The sequence below is a fragment of the Lytechinus variegatus genome, chromosome 8 (genome assembly GCF_018143015.1).
Source record: "Lytechinus variegatus isolate NC3 chromosome 8, Lvar_3.0, whole genome shotgun sequence".
Classification (NCBI taxonomy): Eukaryota; Metazoa; Echinodermata; class Echinoidea; order Temnopleuroida; family Toxopneustidae; genus Lytechinus; species Lytechinus variegatus.
The window spans coordinates 3,961,173-3,983,880 of NC_054747.1; the positions used below are offsets into that span (position 1 = coordinate 3,961,173).

At 36.5% G+C, this 22,708-nt stretch overlaps 1 pseudogene; it reads left to right on the forward strand.

Moving 5' to 3' along the window:
* The first annotated feature begins 200 nt into the window (after positions 1–200).
* On the forward strand, positions 201–22,258 carry LOC121420588 (annotated as a pseudogene).
* Positions 22,259–22,708: the final 450 nt, after the last annotated feature.

Here is a 22,708-nt window from a genome sequence, read left to right on the forward strand (position 1 = left end):
TGAGTTACTGAGAATGGATCTTTCCACTATCATATTGGTTATTTTTTATTTGCCAAAATATACTGCTTGGTTATCTTGTATATCACAGATGTGTAACAACATAATTATCCGTATTAAACATATTTTCTCTTTAAAAAAAAATCTATTTTAGAATTCCTTCAAGTGGTTAACCCAGTAGACATTGAGATTCCAATTGAGTTCATGAATGAGTTCCAGTTTGAGTACCCGATCGAGTTCCTGTTTGATGGAGAATGTGATCTTCCACCATGTATTGGCATCTCTATTTTACCTTGATCCTGATGAGATGTGGCGATATTGATGTCAATCCTGGACCAAGGTTAGTGTACAAATAATGCACAGGTCAGTTTGTTACGGCGAGTTCTTTGTTCGAATTACTGCTTGAATGAGAATAGAATCTTGCACTATGTATTATACCATAACTTGGAGAAGATTCAGTTGAATCAAGCTATTATAAGAGATGTAAAAAAGTAAATTAAGATTTTTTAGGCATTTAATAAGGACTCTCTGTTGCATACATTTATCATGGTCAACAGCTGCATGAATAAGCTATAAGTTAGACTTCAGTGGGGAATGTCAAATATATATTTTGATTAAATCATGGTGTGATATGTATTGAATTGCAATAAATTATCATTCGTAACATATTTTCATTGTTTATCAGCAGCAATGTCACCGACGAGGAGCTGATACAGCTATCAAAGCTAATCGCACCTGGCTACTGCGATGAGTTAGGTGTTAATCTCGGGTTTTCCCTCGCTGAACTAGCACAAATCAAGCAATGCGCCATAGATACAAAGGATGCATTTATCAAAGTGTTCTCGAGATGGAGGGACAAACAGCTTCCAGACGCAAACGTCAGGGCTCTCCTTGCAGATGCATTACAACAGAGTGAATTGGGGGCTCTTTCTGCTGATTTATTGGCTAACGTTGTCGCTCAGTCACGTGAGGATGAGATTATTTGCAAATATAAATCAAAGTGCAACACAAAATAGTTTACCTGTCCGTAATTCAAATGTTCCGTTTTAAAAAGAATAATGATAATTCCGTTTCCTTTTTTTTTGTTTTCAATTTTACAATGTCATTTACCTCCTAGCATTATCTATGATATTTTGTACCTTTTATGACAACTTTACCCCAACAAATAGTTGATTTAAATCATTTAAGAAAAATCAAACAAGCTCTACCCTGAAAGTTCTATCAAAATTTGATCTAAGATATAAAAAAGTTGTGACAAAAAAAAATCAATATGAGATGTTGAATTAGTGTTTAACCTTGTACCTTGTAAATTTTCCCGAAGTCCTCCGCCAGGGAGTGTTACTTAAAGGCACTGTCACACCGGCCGAGCGTTGTTGGAGCGGTCGTCGAGCGGAGAGAAAAAAAATCATCACCGTTCGCTACCGTTCACCATTTTCGATTTCGATTTTTTTTTTTCGATTTATGTTTTCGATTTTCCCCCAATTTTGTGAGCGATATTAGGCCCTCTTTCCCTACCGCTCCACGACCGTTCCAACAACGCTCGGGCGGTGTGACCATGCCTTTAGGGCTGGTGAGAGTGGTGGTATTATTTCATGTGAGGGGGTTGTGGGAGGGCATTTGTTGTTTGATTTTGAAGGTTTCTTAGCTTTATGAAGTGACGATTTCTCTTTTTGAAATTGTTCCAATGGGTAATTTTTTTCGGGGAAGAAGGTATTCGCTAACTGTGTTAATATGAAGGTAGGGTTTACCTTGAATTGTTCATCGTGAGGGCGTCTCAATCGTGTTCCTTTCTTCGAGGCGTATTTTTGTAGATCGGTGGAGATCTTCATGCATCATTCTAAAGAAGCTAATAAGGTGTAGATTTTTTTTCTGTGCTCTTAGGAGTTCCAGCCCAGTGTGCCCAAGAGGGCTTTCCTTAAAGAATCATGTTAATATGTTGTTATATGTTTAAGAAGTTTATGATTGTCACTGCACTTTCATGTACTTCCATTTAATGCCCAGAAACTGATTTATTTTGCTCAAATATTTTGAAAGAATTAAATTTATGGACAGTAATAAGAAGCATGTGCTTATAAAAAAAAATCTCTAATGATTTCACGGGAGTATGATTTGAAAGATGCTGCAATTCTTTTTTTTTAGGTTCGTCCATGACAGTTCTAGGGCCAAAGATCCAACCACTTTCCGCTGACCAGATCAAGACATGTAGAGATGAGCTCCAAGACAAGTACAGGACTGATTTCTGTATGATAAGAGCTGACCCACTAGATCCTGATTCTGTTGTGCCATTCGAAGATATGTACACTAATCTTTTCTTGGAAGAAGAAAAACGAAAGAAAAGGAATCAACTTGAGTACAAGGATCTCTTTAATCTCAAAGTTAATGGAGTGTTTCCCAAACGGATTATGATCCAAGGAGAGGCAGGGGCTGGAAAGACAACATTCTTGGCTAAGATTGCATGGGACTGGATAAATGATAGACCAGATCTCTCAAAGTTTGTGTGGGTACTTGTTATCCCTCCGCATGTAGCCAAGCGATACACGATTGGTCAGATAGTTAAGTCATATCTTTCAAAGAACAACCCCGCAACGGCCTGTCAGATCACTGAGTACATTCGCTTAAATCCAGCAAAGGTATTCATTGCCTGTGACGGATTAGATGAGTTTAGTGGCAAGGTTATACAGCCCACTGAAACCAAACAAGGTTTCGAAGGTGCTCAGCCAGAGTCTCACGATCAAACTGACATGAAACCACAATACCGAATGAGCAATAAGAGACAGCAAAGCAAAAAATCTAGATTAGAAGAGAAGAACCAACCAGGGGTAATGCAGCATGTGCCCTCAGGTACATCAGGTTCTGCTGATCAAACCAAAGTAGAATCAGAAACAAGTCCATCAAGTGCATCTATGCACCAAATAACCAACCTAGAAGTCAATGCTGCTTCTTTTGAGAGAGGTAATATCACAGTTGAAGATATTCTTCGCTCAGATGAACTTCGTTCTTGCCCAGTAATGGTGACATGCCGCCCATGGAAGGCCAATGAAATAAGATGGAATGATAGTTTGAGAAGACTATACACATTCATCCATGTGGATGGTTTTAGCAGGGAGAATGCAAAGGCTTACATTAACAATTATTTCAAAGATACCGAGGCTACTGCAAATGAATTCATCGAAATGTTAGAAAGCAATAGCATATTAGAGAATGTGGCATTGTATCCTATCTACATATCTATGCTCTGCCACATGTGGAGAGAACCTGATGATGCCAAGAAAGAAGAGTTCAAGTCTTTTCAAACCTTTTCTGAAATATTCCGTGAAGTGTTTGAATTCTTAAAGGTGCGACATGTCCAGAAAGAGATCACAGATCTAAGCAGTCCGGCTTTCAATACACGTCGCTTCGAAATTGAGAAACTCATGGAACCAATTGCCAAGGTTGCTTTTACTAGACTACAATCAAACGACATCTTCGATCAAAACGATCTTGGACAGTTCCCAGACTCTGTGAAAACAGCATGCAAATTAGGAGTGTTGTCTCAGGAGAAAAAGCTCTCATCCATTCATGATAAGAACAGACCGTACCTGCAGCCAATTTTTTTCTTTCCCCATAAACTATTCCAGGAGTACATGGCTGCAGTCTATCTTGCTTCTCTCTATGTTTCAGATCACAATGAATTTAAGAGGCTGTTTGAGGAAGTAGTGATCCCAAGGAAGGAAGAGTTTAGGTATCTCCTATACTTCACTGTACCACGGAGCAAGAACATTTCTAAGTATGTCGTGCATTTCCTGTTACAACAGTACGCCCAAAGCCGAGGCAGTCTTGCACAGGAGGAGATGAATTTCTTGGTCGATGTAGCGTTTGAGAGTCGAGATGAAGATGCCATAGGCTTGCTTAGGAGTTCAGTATCATCTCTGTCCATTGATGTTAATGATGTGCACACTATAACTGGTTATGCATCCACCGGGATATATTCAAAGGCGGTAGGTTGGATAAACAGCTAGTATTTAAATTTACACAAGAAAAATCATGAAACCGTGATATCATGCATGTTTCTATTTTTTAATGCAGTAACACACCATTAAGAGTAGGCCTATAAGAGAGATCTTAATAGTTTGGATACGGCCATAAGCATAAGACAAACACCACAAGCTTTTCAGACACCAATTCGTTGATATTGGACAGACAATGGGTCAGGTGCATAAAAAGTAGCAATTGCTGGCAAGCAATTGCTTCAAGCACAAGCAGTAGCTAGCCAAGCAAAAGATCATGCTTCAGCAATTGCTTTATTTCATAAAGTGGTTGAACCCTTTTCTTGCCTTCAGAAAGCAATTGCTAGTGGTTGAACAATAGCGACGTCACGCTGGTCCAAACACGACTCACAGAGAAGGCAGGACTCGAACGCAAAGGTGTGGCAGTGCAATTACTGCTTCTTTCACATAACATCTCTTCCTCAGACCTGGTGTAATACTAACCTGTTCCTTTTGGATAAATTTATATATTTGGCATTTGATTTGCACTTATTAGGAATAAAACATGTACATGTAGGCTACGGTACACCTTGTGATTCTCGGGTGTTTAAACATGATTAAACAACGCGAACACCCTGATCAAGCGAATGCTCAAGCTGCTCTGACAGAGCTTGATAGTAAAACCCAAGTGCTTAAACGCATAAGCAAAGTTTTCGATTTATGCATACGATTTTTTCAAAAGCTTAATTTTCAAAGAAGTGGTAACAGTCAGCGATTGCTTGAACATAGTAGCAAAAATATTTGCTCGTTCATTTTCATGCATACGGAATCGATGAAAAGCCTAGAAAAAGCAATTTATAAATTTCATGCATCTGACCCAATGCCCTTGATAAGCAAGCACCATTATTTAAATTAGACAATATGTATCCGTTGAAGTATTTTTCGCCTGTATGAATAATAAAGATTTTGAATACTAAAGATAAGAGAGTTTGCAAACAGCTATATGATGTCATTTATTCAATTATTTCTGTATTTACTTGACTTATTTAGTGAAATATCTTTACACATGATAAATGATCAGATTGAGTTTGTTTTGTTTTGTGCGATCGAGCGCCTTTATAATGTTAATTAATGACTCATGACTTGCCCCCCCCATCTGAAAAGTGGATCGGCGCCCCTGCCCACCGGGTGGGTGTTTCAAAACGCTATTCGTAATTTAAGAGCGACTTTAAGAACGACTGGTGCTCCTTTCCATTGGTAAATGGTATACACCATTGGCGACGGTTTAGCGCGTAAGAAACGTCACTAGTCGTTCGTAATGTCGCCCTTAACTTACGAACAGCATTACGAAACGGCCCCGGAACTTGTAAAAGATTAGAAGCAGGGGATGTTCGGTTTTACGGGGTCGATAATTATGTATCAAGATTTATTCTAAGATGGGGCAATATATTTACAACATGAAAGCCAAAAAGGATTATTTTGATTGGCCCGTATTCTGAAGTCGGGTTTAACTTAAGCTTAGGTTTAAAGTTGCGGTCTAAGTATGGATAGCCAATTGTTACATAAATCACTAACAGTAGAGATATCATATTTCAGCTCATTTGGCACCAAAATCATTCATAACTGTCTAGGAAGTATAAATAGATGATTGTCTTCACTATCGATGAATCAGGAAAGAGCACAGTAAACATAAGAAAAATACAACTTAATAAAATTTTTTAGACTTAAGGCTTCCCATAAGTTTGGCACAGAGTTAAACCATGGTCTAAGTTAAACCAGTGGAGACCAAGATAGCTGTGATGTGAATGCACTTTCTGGACAAAGTTACAATGCGTACAGCTGTCTTAACCACTACATTACTTACACTTCTGCAAAATAACAACAAAAAATCATTGTTCAACGATTCAACATAGATATTGAATAACGCAATGCTACTGGAAATGTAATTATGACGTATGGCTTTACTTTCAGATCAAATTGACGGTTCGTGGTTATGGAACATCCTACGGACCAGGTATATCAAATGATGTCGCAAGGATGGTGTGCTAAGCACCGTCTCTAAGGGATGTTGTACTGCCGGCAAGCTTTCATCCTACCTTCTATGAGACTCTTGCTAAAGAAGGAAGGAAAGCCACAGTACGTAGACATTTATCTTGTAGTTGAGATGTTAAAAATTGGTAATAGCATAAAGAGGGAGAAGATTATGAGTAATGATGGTAGCAATAAGACTAACAATGATGACGGCAATACTATTAGTAAATAGTGTTATTTGATAACTCTATATTATGCACAACGATATACTCATAACCCTCGTATAATCGTAATGTGCATTATTTAAAGATGGCTTACATTGTTAGTGATATATTATGGCAGTCACTTTTTCGCAGTGATATCCCTAGGTTAAGACAATTGTGATTTTAAAAACATTGAGCTAGAAAAAACAGATGAGATGAAAAAGGAGTTAAAGCAAATGTAGCATATAATCACACTGATGGTCGGTTGGTCATAGTGCTACACAGCAAAAACTGTGGTGTTAACCGGTGTACATAGAGGACCACACCAGTTGTTTTACACCAGTGTTAAATTGGTGGTGTTAGTTTTACACCCATAGGTGTTATTACAGCACATTTGGTTGTAATATTTACACTCTCTGGTGTTATGTTCAATCTCTAGGGTGTAGTTTTAACACCTCAGGGTGTGGTCCTCTATTAACACCTACTAGTGTCAGTTTTAACACCACATTTTTTACAGTGTATGTTCGGACCAGGCACATTAGGCAATAGCATGGTGTACTCATGGTCATCTCTACGAGATGGTGAACAGGAGCCAATCTTTCAAACAAGCTTCTATTAGGCTCTTTGTAAAGGGGAAAGAAAGCCGCATTAATTTAAAATACCATTAAGATGGACAATGCCATTTGACACACTTTTTTTATATTTATTATTTTCAAATAACAAACGAAATGTTAAGACCAGACTCGAAATTGAAATTGACAAATCATACACCAATCAAAAGCTTTCCAACTAATAAATACAGTAATGCAAGCTTCATGCGTTTTCACCGCTTGCCAGCTCAAATTTTCCCTTAAAAATTGCTCCACAATCATCGGGCTTCAAGATAGGCCTTTGCTATTCATCAGCTTCAAGACCATGACGTCATAGAAGCATTGTTTGTACTCAGAAAAGTGTGGGTGTTTTTCTCCTTTTCAGATTATATGTTTTATTTTCTTCACATCACGTTTCCAACAAGCTTGAATTTATGAAGTCTGCAGTTTTTGAATAGTTAAGGCCATATTTTATTTACCGCCCTATCTGATCTTGGCCTCCGTTCACGCGAAATAGCAACAAAATTTGGCACGCACATTCTTTATTTCTTTTTTTATAAGGAATAAAATATGAAATTTATTGGTTGAAATAATATTATTGGCATAAAGTACCCAATTTCTTTGTAGAATTTCTTATGATTAATTAAGCAACCAAATAAAATAAAACATAATTGCCCCTTAATGAATTTCATCTCCCATTGACTTTGTACGGAAAGTATAAAAATGAGCCAATTTTTAGCATGATGTTGTGTTGCAAAAAAGTCTCGTGGCATAGCGATGTTATACCCATTCGTCACAAAATTTGTCTCAAAAGACTTTGAAGAAAAGGTCTCAGCAGTTTGCGGACCTATCTTTTGCGTTCTGGAAAATTGTGCGAATCACTGAGGTGGGGGGGGGGGTGCATCATAGCCCCTCCAGTCTTATTAGGGTTAACCAACCCGTGATTCTTCTCATACATCTCTTGATAAAATGAGTTATGTTTTGGGAGAACATTAACAAATTTCAGCTTTGAAGATCATAACAGAAGGTAAAGGTCATTAAATATCATGACTGGTGTGTGGATTATGTGTATGAGGGAGGTAGGGGTGATTGTGTGTATGTGTACAAAGAATGTATATCTGGAACACAAGAATGGGAAGAAATGAACAAGAACAGGGGGTGATCCTCAAAGTTAAGCTATGCAGAGTGGATGCCAACCTGAAAATGGATTATACAAGCATGGTATGACCATATCAAACATACCATTTATGTAAATGGAAAGATAAAAGAGAAATCTCACCTTCAAAAATTACAAGAGAAAGTAGGATGTTGCATATCAAGGGTGTGTGTAGTATGCTCATGAGAGTGATAACAAATTGGTTGACAATGACTATGTTACAAGTGTGTACTATACTACTAGCCTGATTCATGTGCAATGAACATTGCTAGTTTTCAGGAAAGTTATCCACATAAAAAAATTATTTTGAGAGTATTGTATTTTACATCCTTTTAAACCCTGTCTTAATGATCAAATTTGAATCTCCCAGATAATTGATTATATGAAGTGTATGTGTAAAATTTCATTCATTCAATATTCACGAAGTACATTTAGCTTTCTGGTAGCCCTCAAACATAATTCATTGGAACACACAAAAGTATATAGTCCTGTGGATTTTTTTGAAAATGTGTTGTGAAATGAAGTAATGTAGATATATTTCTCGTTAGAAAAAAAATTAGCGATAATCAATAAACATTGGTAGTCATACAACGTGATCATGCTCTCTGATACGTAGTTGTAATGATCAGTGTAACTTTGTACACATGTACGTGTAGGTCCATACTCTTGAGATTAGGAACTACGAGCCTCTATCATCAGCCTCGTCACAACATCTAGTCGGAGCTCTATGCTCCCTACCTAACCTGGCTGAACTCAAACTAGAGGGAAGGGGCTACCCTGAAGAGTTCCATTCTCTACTGAATGCAAAGGCATCAACCCTTAAGGTATGTGTGCTTCTACTCATGCCATGTATATGGAGTAATTGTTATATGATTTTACAGTGTTTAAAATATAAAAAAAAACATGTTACATATCTAGATACTGATATTATCTACCGTGCAGGTAAAAAAAAAAGGACACTTCACAAACCCCAATTTAAGGATAAATGTGACACGAATACATTAATGGTCGGAAAGAGTATCTTCTCCCAAATAATATGATACCAGTTTTATGTCGTATGCCTTCACGCTTGGATCATCAGTAGGTATTCTTTGCAGTGATATAGTTTTGACATGTTTGATGTGCGCCAGAGGCATGACTGCAATTGATGAATCCAGAGGTCAGTGATGTCATAACCCTAGAAGGGTTGCATTAAAATCCATTGCAAAACACCTTTAAATAACTAATATAAGAATTATGATAAACCCTTTTTAGTATTAATTCTCAGTTAATTTCATTAAAAGGGATATGCAAATATGTTTATTAACTCATGCGTTTAACTATTTTTCAGAAGAGATCCTTATATTGGTCTACCCGAGCAAATAAAACATTTGATTGGTTGATGGCAAAATAATGGGTGTGTCAGAGATAAAATAGGGGATATCTTTACAAAGATAAGACAATTTTCAGAATACCGATTTGAGATAGTTTTAGCGAGCTGTTATCTTGCTGATCGAGTTACAAGCATATACTAGAAAGTTAAGATAATCAGGAACCAGTTTTTCTTCAAGTACTACAACATGATCATATCATCTAAGAAATATACATTTAATGATCAATGTTTTCACACATGTAGGTCCATACTCTTCAGATTAAGAATTATGAGCCTCTATCGTCAGGCTCTTCCCGTCACCTTGCAGAAGCTTTATGTTCCTTACCTAACCTGACTAACCTGACACTCTATGGAGATCATTGCCAGGAGGAATTTTATTCTCCTCTCAATGCAAAGGCATCAACCTTAAAGGTATTTTTGGTTCTATCTTATAATTGTACTACGTAAAAAATATGGAGAAATGAGGATTTCATTTCGTGGAGATTTGTTATGCTTTTTTCAAATGTGTTTACTTTTTACTTTTTTTTGTATTGTCTATGGACCCCATGGAAGAACAGTATAGTCATGTCGACTAAACTGAATATGGGCTATCAATCACACAGCAATATATAACATAATAATATGAGTATAAGTAATATGTTAAGTGTATAAACATTGAATTGTGTATACCTTTATCCATTTCGAGATTCTACCTAGACATATCTTGATAAATGATGATTCATAAACGTGGAAAGGTAGACGAAAATTGTCAACTAATGTTTGAAGGTTTGCATAATTGCATGGGGGTATGGATTATGGCGGAGGTGGTTTATTGTACACTATTTGGAAGGTCCTGGAGCGACTGACATAATTGAAAACTGGATAGAAATCGAGGTGAAATTGGATAGACGAGAAAGCGGAGGTTTAAAAGTAGAGTATTCTTTTCGAAATGTCCCTCCAGCATTCTACGGTAAGCCACTACCGCGAAAAATGTCAGCTTTAAAAGATACGAGGAGAAGTAGAAAATGGAATATCATTGGTGTGACTCGATGTGTACCTATACAGAGTGATAATTGCCAATGACCATGATACACGTTTGTAAACAACGTATAGGAGTGTACATTGAGACCGTACAAAACTGAAAATATGGAATTAAAAAATGGAATAATAAAAAAATCGCTCTTGACTTATTGAAAGTGTTTTGGATTATTAAGATCTTCACATGATATTTTATACTCACTGGCATCATATACATGATATCGCAGGTAGTGTGTAAAGTGATAATCTTATATAATGCAGATTAAAGGCGCATCAATTACAGGCTTTGGAGAAACTATCCATCTACATTTTTTTTGCGGGAAGATTTAGATTGCATTTTATAATACATACACCTAAATTACCGGGAAATCGATATTGAAAATAACCTGTAGTAATTCCTTCTTTCAATATTCAGCGTTGTAACCCTTGTGCAAAATAATATAAAAGGAATGAAGCCTAAACAGGTTTGGAACTTTGGATGTAAAAAAAGTTATGTTGTGAAATAAAATGATTTAAATATCCATTTATGCATGTATCAGATTTATTAACACATTTTTTTAACCATGTTGTATTCGAAGTATTACAACATGATCATGCTGTCTGATATGTACTTTTAATGCTTGATATTTGTACATGTGCAGGTCTGTACTCTTGAGATTAGGAATTATGACCCTCTATCATCAGCCTCTTCACATAATCTTGTAGAAGCTTTATGCTCCCTACCCAAGCTTACTAGCCTGATACTATATGGAGATGGTTACCGGGAAGAGTTCTATTGCATTCTGAATGAAAAAGCATCGACTTTGAAGGTACATGTATACGTGCTTGTACTTTATACTTGCACCGTGTTGAAAATATGGACCAATGATGATTTAATCTTATATTGATTAATACATGAAAGAACATGTTTCTGTACAGATCAAACTTGTGCAAATAAGTGCATTGCACAAATTCCACTCAGTCGTAATGAACAATATTTTTACACATACATGTAATAGCTTCGACAAATTTTACTAAGAACATATCTATAATCAAGATAAATTGGTTCAACCAAAGAGAGGCTATCGCCCCTAATATCAATTGGTTTCAGAATGCAAAGTCACAAAATGGCAAAAGAAAGACCAATGAATGAAAATGAGATGGGAATAAACCAACTTCCCATTCTATTACACATATCCTTCATGGGAATATTCAAGTGATTGACTTGATCACAAAGAAGCAAGAGCAAGTTAAAATTGAAATTTTAATTGGAACAATCACACAGCCACACCCAGATCACCCGGGGGATGTCCCGGTAAGCGGATGACAAGGTAAACATGGTACGTATCTATGTGTGGCATCGAGATACACTCAGAAATGAAACTATACTGACTTTTGTACTCCACATGTTCATGCAAAATAAAAGGATAAAATGGCAAGCTTTCAGGAAAGTTATCATCAAACAAAAATTGTTTTTAAAATATGGTATTTTATCTCATTGCAAGTTACGCCGTTATGGTCAAATTTCAATCACCCGTATAATTGATTCGATGAACTCGTTGAATTACATTCATTCAATATTTAATAAGTACATCTAGCCATGGACCTTGATTTAACACAATTGTATCCCTCAAACAAAAATACACTGCAACATACAAAAAATTTAATCCTAAAATAGTATGGATCTGTAGAAATTTTGGTTCTGTAAGATCTTCTCCACAATGTATACAGTAGCCATATATTATCTATTTTCAATGATCAATGTTTGTACACATGTAGGTCCATGCTCTTGACATATGTAGTTTTGAGCCTCTATCATCAGACTCCTCATATCACCTGGTAGAAGCTTTATGCTCCCTACCTAACCTGACCGAACTGACAATATATGAACATGAACACCACAAGGAGTACTTCTATTCCAATCTGCGTGCAAAGGCATTCACCTTAAAGGTATGTGTTTTTTTATTTCACAATGGTGAAAATATGGAACAATGAATGTTTGTTTCATTTTATAGTGATAAACACATTGAATAACAATATCCTAAAATGTTTTTTTTTTTATAACTGATGGAGAAACATGGAATACTTTACATTATACATTCGTGATTCTTCCCAGTCAACTCTTGAAAAATAGTTATTCATATCATACAATATATAAGAGATATGAAGTAGGATATTAATTTCAATGGTGCCTGTAGTATGTGTATGAGGGTGAAAACATTATTTGACAATGTGTATTCACTGAATACAATAAAAAGGGGAGTGTACATAAAGTATATACATTGAACATTACTATGAGATGAAATGAACAATGACCACATGGTTTGGATCGAGATGGTATGCAGGGTGACTGCCAACGGAAAATGAAATATGTATACAAACATGAAATGAATATGAACATATTTCCTGACTCGCATAGTGTTCAAGAAATACGCTTGCCTCACAACTAATTCGATATGGCTCTGAAATTATTCCTAGTTTAGTAACCATTATCTGCTGGTATAATATAATGCCCCCCCCCCCTTTTTCAAAGGTCACCCTGTGTGTCTGACCACAATACAAATCCAATGTTCTGGAATAATACAACTAAAATTTATTTTTTACATTAAACAATGAATAACTGAAAATTTATTTAAGAGCAATTCCATAAAATATTTCCGTCCAACCCACTATAATTATGTGGGATCTTCATGAAATTTTATGTCTCTGATTTCTGGTTATTTTGACAGTGTTTAGTAACGCTCCATAGGCGGCGGAAGCGGGGGGACGTGTCCCCCCCCTAAATTTTTTTTTTTGGATAACCTTTTTTTTTTTTTTTGCTTGTCAATTTTTCAAGTTTTTTCCTGCGTCCCCCCTAAATTCACGTGGACCCCCCCTAAAATTTAGGTTGATGACATTTTTTTTTTGCTTGTCAAAAATTTTGGGGGCGCTTTTCCAATTTTTTACATGTGTCCATCCCAAAATTTCAGGTGGACGCCCCCTAAATTTTTTGGCTTCCGCCGCCAATGTAAAGGACTCATACATAACCTTGATTTTATTTTATTATATATATATATATATATATATATATATACATCATTTTCAACATTACATAATATTCATATTAGTATAATCATTCATATTATATATATACACCAGTGGAGCATCATAAGCTCTATGAGCTTGAGAACGATGTTCCAAGAAAAAAGACAAGGATACATAATTATACATTAGCTAAAATAATACATTCCTTGATGCGAACTTCAAATAAGAGCAAGAGATATAGAGTGAGGGGTGTGTTACGATACTGCAACAAATAACAATCAGAAATTCAGATATAAAGTTTAAACTTGATTTCCTTTTTTTTATTACAGGAAATAAATAAGTACTTAAACAAACTAATAAAGCATAAATAATAAATAGTCTTACGTCTCTTGAAATCAGTTCTGGTGTTATTCCAATTTTATGGTCCAAATGATAAGATCCCAGTTGGCTGGCGAAAATTCACAATGATGGCGATGATGAAACTGATGTTGAAGTCCGATGAATAATAAGAGTCACTGCAACGAGTTGAAATGTCCGTGAAGACGATGTTGATGATGATTAACAGTCAATTTCAGCAATCCATGGGTTGAAGCGTATTCATTTAACAGGTTGATGATGTTGATGATCTCGATGAGAACTAATAATTTCTCTCTCAAAATAACTGCAAACAGTTCATTGATGCATAAACTGCTCTGATCTGATCTGGTGAAGTGATCTCATATGATGTGATGTGATCTCCTGCTCTCATATGATGTGATGATGTGATCTAATATGATGTGATGGTGTGTTGATCATCTTGAAAAATCTGCAGCTTTATACTAATTACAAGTGTTCTAGAATTCACTATAATGGAAAGTTCTAGCATTGCTTTCCAAAAGAACTTTCTCCTTTCAGGAGCAGTCAAAATCCAGAACACTCCTGAATGACCTCATTGAAATCAAGAGTGTCAATAACATAGCTAAGCCTATTGTTCCTAATCTCTATTCAGAAATAACAATACAACTCCTTGGCCTTTTAAATAGGCAAGGCCTGCATAATAAAAAGACATTCTTGAATGTTCTTTACAATTCTTGGCTATCCTTAAAGGGAAATAACTAATAGATGAATGTAACTGCTTTCACAATTCTTCTACAATTATTCTTATATGTAACACCTCCCCCACCGGGGAAAAGAAAGCTTTACCGTAGTAAAGGTTTCTTTATGATTATTTTTTCTTTTAACTGTTCAAAGTCATCTTGATAAATCATTTACAGTTATCGTGTACAAAGATATAGTACTTAACGAACATGTTAAAATAAATGAACATCAAAGATGTTTTCTTCAAATGACACACTTGGTCAAAATCATGAATAATTTCACTTTTTATACTCTTGATAGAGCATCAGCAATTACATTATTCTTTCCCTTTATGTGTACAATTTTCAAAGGGAATGGTTGGAGCATTAGGCTCCATCTATACAGTCTTTGATTCTTTGTTTTAAATTTCTCCAAAAACACAAGAGGATTGTGATCTGTATAGACTGTAATCTCTCCATTGGTTAGATACACCTCAAACTGCTGAAGGGCTAGTACGAGACTCAGGGCCTCTTTTTCAATAGTTGAGTATTTCTTTTGAAACCGATTGAGTTTCTTAGAGAAGTAGCACACTGGTTTTTCGATGCCTTCTTCATCTTCTTGGAGCAATACTGCTCCTACTCCAACATCACATGCATCAATAGCTACTTTGAATGGCTTTGTGAAGTTTGGAGCTGCCAAAACAGGCTCATTCACCAAAATGGCCTTTAATTTCTCAAACGATCTTTGACATTCGTCAGACCAAACATACTTCACTTTTGCCTTCAGCAGGTTTGTCAGAGGACTAACCACAGTACTGAAATTTGGAACAAATTTCCTGTAGAAGCCACTCATACCTAAGAATCTGAGCAATTCTTTCTTAGTTGTGGGAATTGGGAAGTCTAAGATAGCTTGTATCTTGGCTTCTCTTGGTAGCACTTGCCCTTGACCAACCACATGACCAAGATATGTGACCTTTGCCTTGGCAAATTCACTCTTCATCAGATTCACTACTAGATTGGCTTTGTCCAGCCTGTCAAACAGTGCTCGCAAATGATTCAGATGATCATTCCAAGTATCACTGTATACTAGGATGTCGTCAATGTATACGACACAATTGTCAAGTCCGGCAATCACTTGATTTGTCAACCTTTGGAAGGTTGCTGGTGCATTTTTCATTCCAAAAGGCATGACTTTGCATTGAAATAAGCCTTCAGGTGTGACAAAGGCTGATATCTCTTTGGCTCGGTCAGTCAGTGGCACTTGCCAATATCCTTTAAGCAAGTCTATCTTTGTGATATAGGCAGAATTTCCAACCCTATCAATACAATCTTCTAACCTAGGAATTGGATACGAGTCAGTCTTAGTTACTGCATTCACCTTTCGGTAATCAATGCAAAATCTCTGAGAGCCGTCTGGCTTTGGAACCATTACAATGGGAGAACTCCAACTACTCTGACTCGGTTCGATTATGTCATTATCTAACATAAACTGTATTTCCTTATTCACCATTTCCAACTTGCTTGGATTGAGCCTATAAGGATTCTGTTTGATAGGTCTTACATCACCTACGTCTACATCATGTACAGTTAAAGGTGTACGACCTGGTTTGTCTTTACATACATTCTCATATTCTCTTAACAGGCCAGATATATCATTTCTTTGATCTTCAGGCAGGTGTTTTAATGCCTCATCCATATTTCCTAACATCTCTGAGTTAGACAACTTTACACCACATGGTTCGTTCTTAGATACATCTGTATAAGACAATTCATTATCTGTCTTTCCATAACATTCTTCTTCATGTACATCTACATGTTTTTCTTCTTCTTTGACCTGTGTTGTACCTATTGGCTGACTAGCCTCTCGCTCAAAGTATTCTTTCAACATGTTTACATGACAAACTCTTTGAGACTTTCTTCGATCAGGGGTACTGATCACATAGTTGACATCATTCAATTTCTTTTTGACTATGTAGGGACCACTAAACCTAGCTTTCAAGGGCTCACCTTGCAAAGGCAACAACACTAATACTTTGTCTCCAGGCTTGAAACTTCGCTCTTTTGCATTTTTGTCAGCTTGAGCTTTCATTTTTCCCTGCGACTCTTTCAAGTGTTCCTTAGCCACATCACAAGCTTTTGAGAGCCTTTCTCTAAACTTTGACACATAGTCTAGAAGGTTTACATCATCATCCTGAACCATAAACCTCTCTTTGATAAGCTTAAGAGGACCCCTAACCTCATGACCATAGACCAATTCAAATGGACTGAAACCTGTGGACTCATTCGGGGAATCCCTGGTTGCAAACAGTAGGAATGAGATCCCTTTATCCCAGTCATCGGGATAGTCTTCACAATAAGCCCTAATCATGGTCTTCAAAGTCTGATGATAGCGTTCTAACGCTCCTTGGGACTGTGGGTGATAAGCAGAAGACTTAATCTGCTTTATTCCCAACTCCTTCATAACTTGCTGAAATATTCCTGACATGAAATTTGACCCTTGATCAGATTGAATTTCCTTCGGCAGACCGTACCTAGTGAAAAACTGCACTAACGCCTGCACCACTGTCTTCGCAGTGATACTCCTCAAAGGTATCGCCTCTGGAAACCGTGTAGACAAGTCCATAATCGTCAGGAGAAATCTGTGACCCGACCTCGTTCTGGGTAAGGGTCCGACACAATCAACAAGAACCCTAGTAAAAGGTTCATCAAATGCAGGAATGGGTATCAATGGAGCAGGCTTGATACAAGGCTGTGCCTTACCAATAATCTGACATGTGTGACATGTCTTACAGAAATGCACAACATCTTTGTGCATCTTAGGCCAATAGAAATGCCTCATAATTCTATCTTCTGTCTTCCGAATACCGACATGACCTGCCATAGGTAACTCATGAGCCATTTTCAGAATATCTGTGCGGTAACAAGGAGGAACTACAACCTGGTGAATTATACACCAATCTTCATCAGCTGGTCTCCGGGGAGGTCTCCATTTCCTCATCAAAATGTCATCTTTGACATAAAAGCACTCAGGAACCTTATCAGCCTCAGCCTCAGAACATGCTTTCTGTGACAAGCTTTTTAATTCTGGGTCTGCCTGTTGTGCCTGTACAAGGGAGGATTTACTAAACAAACTACCATTGTTAGCAACAGAGCCTTCAACACTATCCCCATTCAAATCCTTGAAAAAGGTTTCAGCTAACCAGACATCAGTACTCTCCTCTACATCAGCAGATTCCGCATCATCCTTTTCAGCTCTACGAGTCTGAGACCTAGTAACAACACAATCCGGGAAAATCCCTGGAAAATCTTCCTGCAACAATTCAGTTTCAGCTACCTCAACGGGCTTTTCCGAAACCACTGGAGATGCAACAACTTTATCTCCAGCCAAGTCGTTACCTAACAAGAAATCAACACCTTTCATGGGTAATTCTGGAACGACACCAACAGTCACAGGACCACTAACTAGGTCACACTTTAAGTCGACCTTATGCAAAGGAACCGACATGAAATTTGGGCCAATACCTTGAACTAAGACGTTGGCATTCTCTGAACTCTCCGGAGGAAGAGCCGAATCACCTGGCACCATCAGGGACTGTGCAGCCCCTGTATCCCTAAGGATCACCACTGACCTACCAGCAGCACCAGTCGAACAAGGGGATACTTCACCATCATGCAAAAAACTTCTAAAAGTTTCATCAACCTGTTTGACTTTATCAGCAAATACCAGAGAAACACTCTCAACATCTTGATTGGGCTCTGATGGAACAAACTCCATCGAGGGAACACTTGTTTGCTTGACAAAACCCATGTCTTTCTTAGTTTTGGTTGGCATTCCAACCAATTTCCAACATGATTCTTTCAAATGTCCCGATTTATGACAATGAGTACAAATTTTGGAACTACGACTCTCAGACCTTTTGGTTGATTCTGTGCCCGCACTAGCCTGATTCTTGTTAGTGTCTTTATCCTTGCTTGCATATTTTCCCTCACTAGGTTTATTGTGGGATTCAAATGACCCTTTACCTTTCTTTTTCCAATAATTCTTGAAAGGAGGCCTATCTCCACTACCTTTATGTGTGACCTCAAATTCATCAGCTACTATGGCTGCTTTACTGACTTCAGTAACTCTATGGTCATCTAAGTGAGATTTAATGCCAAAAGGAAGACTCTTTTTGAATTCTTCTAGGAGGACAACTTCCCTAAGGTGAACAAAATCTTTGTCAACTTTCAGTGATCTGTACCACTTATCGAACATCATTTCTTGTTCCCTAGCAAATTCAACATACGTCTGGCCTGATTGTCTTTGCATGTTCCTAAATTTATGTCTGTACGCTTCTGGTACCAACTCATATGCATTGAGAATTGTTTCTTTTACTGTAGCATAGTCACATGATTGCGTTTCAGAGAGTGAAGAATAGACTTTTGCAGCCTTTCCAACGAAAACACTTTGGAGGAGAAGAGTCCAGTATTCCTCGGGCCAATTCAGTCTCTTGGCCACTTTTTCAAATGACACAAAATATGTATCAACTCCCTCTTCATCAAATTTTGGCACAAGGCGAATGTTTTTCGCCACATCAAAGCCTTGGGGAGATTTATCTTTAACAGAGTTAGTATTAGTATTTGCATGAGCTAACTCCATTTCTTTCAACTTTAACTGGTACTCCAATCTCATTTTCTCCATTTCAATGTTTTCTCTGATTCTTTCCTTCTCAAGGTTTTCTTTGATTCTTTCCTTCTCAAGGTTTTCTTTGATTTTCTCTTTCTCGACATTCTCTTTCATTTTCATTTCCATTTCAAACTTTGCAAGTTGAATCTGAGCATCATCTGAAACAGTAACAGAAATTTCAGACTCCTCTGTAAGCTTCATGTGACTAGCTAACAAGTCAATTATCTCTGCCTTCTTTAAACCTGGGGCTAGAGATACACCCAAATGATCACAAACTGTTATCAAATCATCTTTCTTCAGTGACTTCAAATGATCATATGACAATTCTGTCCTCGCAAGAAATTCTTCAACATCAAATGTAGCCATAGTGAATATACACAAATACAAGCACGTAATAACACAGTACAGTATATTCTAGAACTTTCCAAAATGTTTCCAATTCAAATTGGCTTTTGTTTCAAATTGACTTTCGTCTCCTGAAAAACTGTTTTTAGTTTCAAATTGGCTTATACAAATTTGGTTTTCGTTTCAAATTGCCTTGGCTTGTACAAATTTGGTTTTCGTTTCAAATTGCCTTGGCTTGTACAAATTTGGTTTTCGTTTCCCGGACAAGCCCCCAAAATTATTTGTTACGATACTGCAACAAATAACAATCAGAAATTCAGATATAAAGTTTAAACTTGATTTCCTTTTTTTTATTACAGGAAATAAATAAGTACTTAAACAAACTAATAAAGCATAAATAATAAATAGTCTTACGTCTCTTGAAATCAGTTCTGGTGTTATTCCAATTTTATGGTCCAAATGATAAGATCCCAGTTGGCTGGCGAAAATTCACAATGATGGCGATGATGAAACTGATGTTGAAGTCCGATGAATAATAAGAGTCACTGCAACGAGTTGAAATGTCCGTGAAGACGATGTTGATGATGATTAACGGTCAATTTCAGCAATCCATGGGTTGAAGCGTATTCATTTAACAGGTTGATGATGTTGATGATCTCGATGAGAACTAATAATTTCTCAAAATAACTGCAAACAGTTCATTGATGCATAAACTGCTCTGATCTGATCTGGTGAAGTGATCTCATATGATGTGATGTGATCTCCTGCTCTCATATGATGTGATGGTGTGATCTAATATGATGTGATGGTGTGTTGATCATCTTGAAAAATCTGCAGCTTTATACTAATTACAAGTGTTCTAGAATTCACTATAATGGAAAGTTCTAGCATTGCTTTCCAAAAGAACTTTCTCCTTTCAGGAGCAGTCAAAATCCAGAACACTCCTGAATGACCTCATTGAAATCAAGAGTGTCAATAACATAGCTAAGCCTATTGTTCCTAATCTCTATTCAGAAATAACAATACAACTCCTTGGCCTTTTAAATAGGCAAGGCCTGCATAATAAAAAGACATTCTTGAATGTTCTTTACAATTCTTGGCTATCCTTAAAGGGAAATAACTAATAGATGAATGTAACTGCTTTCACAATTCTTCTACAATTATTCTTATATGTAACAGGTGAAAAACATAGTGGGAAAGAAAGAACTGAATAGAAAGATAGAAACATCAAGAGAGTACTAACAATATATGAAATACAAGACATCATGTTTTGATAACGAAGACTCGTTGGTGAGGTATTTTGTTTGTATAATAATCACAAACAATATATAAAAAGAATTACAGATGTGTGGTGGTATATCATTATTATTATTTTTTTTTGTTTATGTGTGTGCGTTCATTGTCACAGGTCAAAACCCTTTTTCTGGATTTATATAACCTTTCAACAACTTCATCCAGCAACTTAGCTGAGGCACTGTGTACTATGCCTATTCTGTCTGACTTGACGTACAAAATTTCAGATAAAGAGTTCCACTCTACATTGAAAGAAAAGGCATCATACATACAGGTAAGATATCATCTTTGCCCGTCATCATATCAAATTTGTATCGGATCATCATATAATCTGTTTCACATGTGTATTTTTCCATCTATTATTCACTGTAACATTGATTTCATGATATACCGAAGTGATGCTTTGATAGGTTTATTTCCAATTCGTCTAATGTCAATTCGTCCAATTTCCAACTCGTGTAATATCATTTGGTGTACCTTTAGTTCGTCCACGACATACTTTCATTTAGTCAATGCCATTCCGTCTGATAACCAGTTGGTCCAACAGCCATTTAGTCCATATACCATTTGGTCTAATCGGACTAAGTGTTAAATTGTGCAAAATGAATTAAAATGAAATGGATATTAGACCAACTGTTTATGAGACGACATGGTCATAGACGATATGGTGATTAGACGAAGTGATGATTGGACCAAACTTGTTGATGGAGGGAATGGCATTAGACAAAATGAAGTTACAACATGTGGACGGTGAGTGGACGAGTTCGCAGTAGACGAACTGGCAATATACCCTTTGTTACTGTATACATAAGACCCACCATTATTGAGTTCGGATTTGATATTTTTTATGGAATTGCTTTGTTTTTCCTGGTATAATGGCATGAAAATATGAAAAGTCATGAATTAAATTGTGTTTTATTATTTACGTGTTGAACAAAGCCATGAATATAAAAGAAAGAGGGAAAAGATTAGAAGAGAAAGACAAGTTGATCAAGATGTTGTTCTTTGTCCAGCGCGCTTCCCCTGGAATATATATTTCAAGTTCATGATTAAAAAATGTCCCGTTCTCAGCTCAATATATCCAAAATATGTCCACAAATTTCAGCTCCCGCTTCGATTTCTCGTTATTTTTAGTGAGATAAGTATAATGTTTAAATAATAATGCAACATTTCCTTGAAAATATCACTTTTCAGGTCAATGTATTGAAAACGTACAGCAAGCACTAAACTTTGTGCTCGCATTATACATTTAGTGAGATACGTATTGTGTTCATGAATTTCAAATCCTACTGTTTCACTTTCAAATTCCACGACAGGCCTGTATTCCTGCATCAATTATGTTTCAAATAAAAAATTATAGATTTTATGCATATTTGTAAACTGAAAAATGAGAATAGGAAATAAATTGGCAAAGTATTTTTTCAATATTCATTTTATTCTTTCAGGGTTCTTTCCCTCAGATCAGCAAGGGAAATTTCATGTGCAATGGTCAGCCTCAGAAGGATCTTCATTCATTCATACTAACACTCACTGAAACTACCACTGTCACTGAAGGTGATCAATAATAATAATACACAACATTTATAAGCGCTTTATACATAATGTTTCAAAGCGCTAAGAAAAGAAAGAAATGATAAGAGTACGAATAGTATAAGACAATTAATTAGGATTATATAGTATACAACAAATATAATGAAAGTAAGAATATCATTACTAGATTAATTAGAAATATAATATAGAAATAATCTAAACAGATACAACTTAAATACAAAAGATCGACATCTCAATCAATTAAAATCATAAACTACTGAAATATTAAATACAATATGACTTGTGATACAATTTAACTGAGGGTTATAATTACATGCAAATCAGGCAGGGAAGGATAGGATAACCAAAATTAAAAGAGGCGAGTTTTCAAGAGGGACTTAAACAATTCTAATGATGGCACTTCACGTACATTAATGGGGAAACTGTTCCAAAGCTTGGGGGCGATTACTGAAAAGGATCTGCCA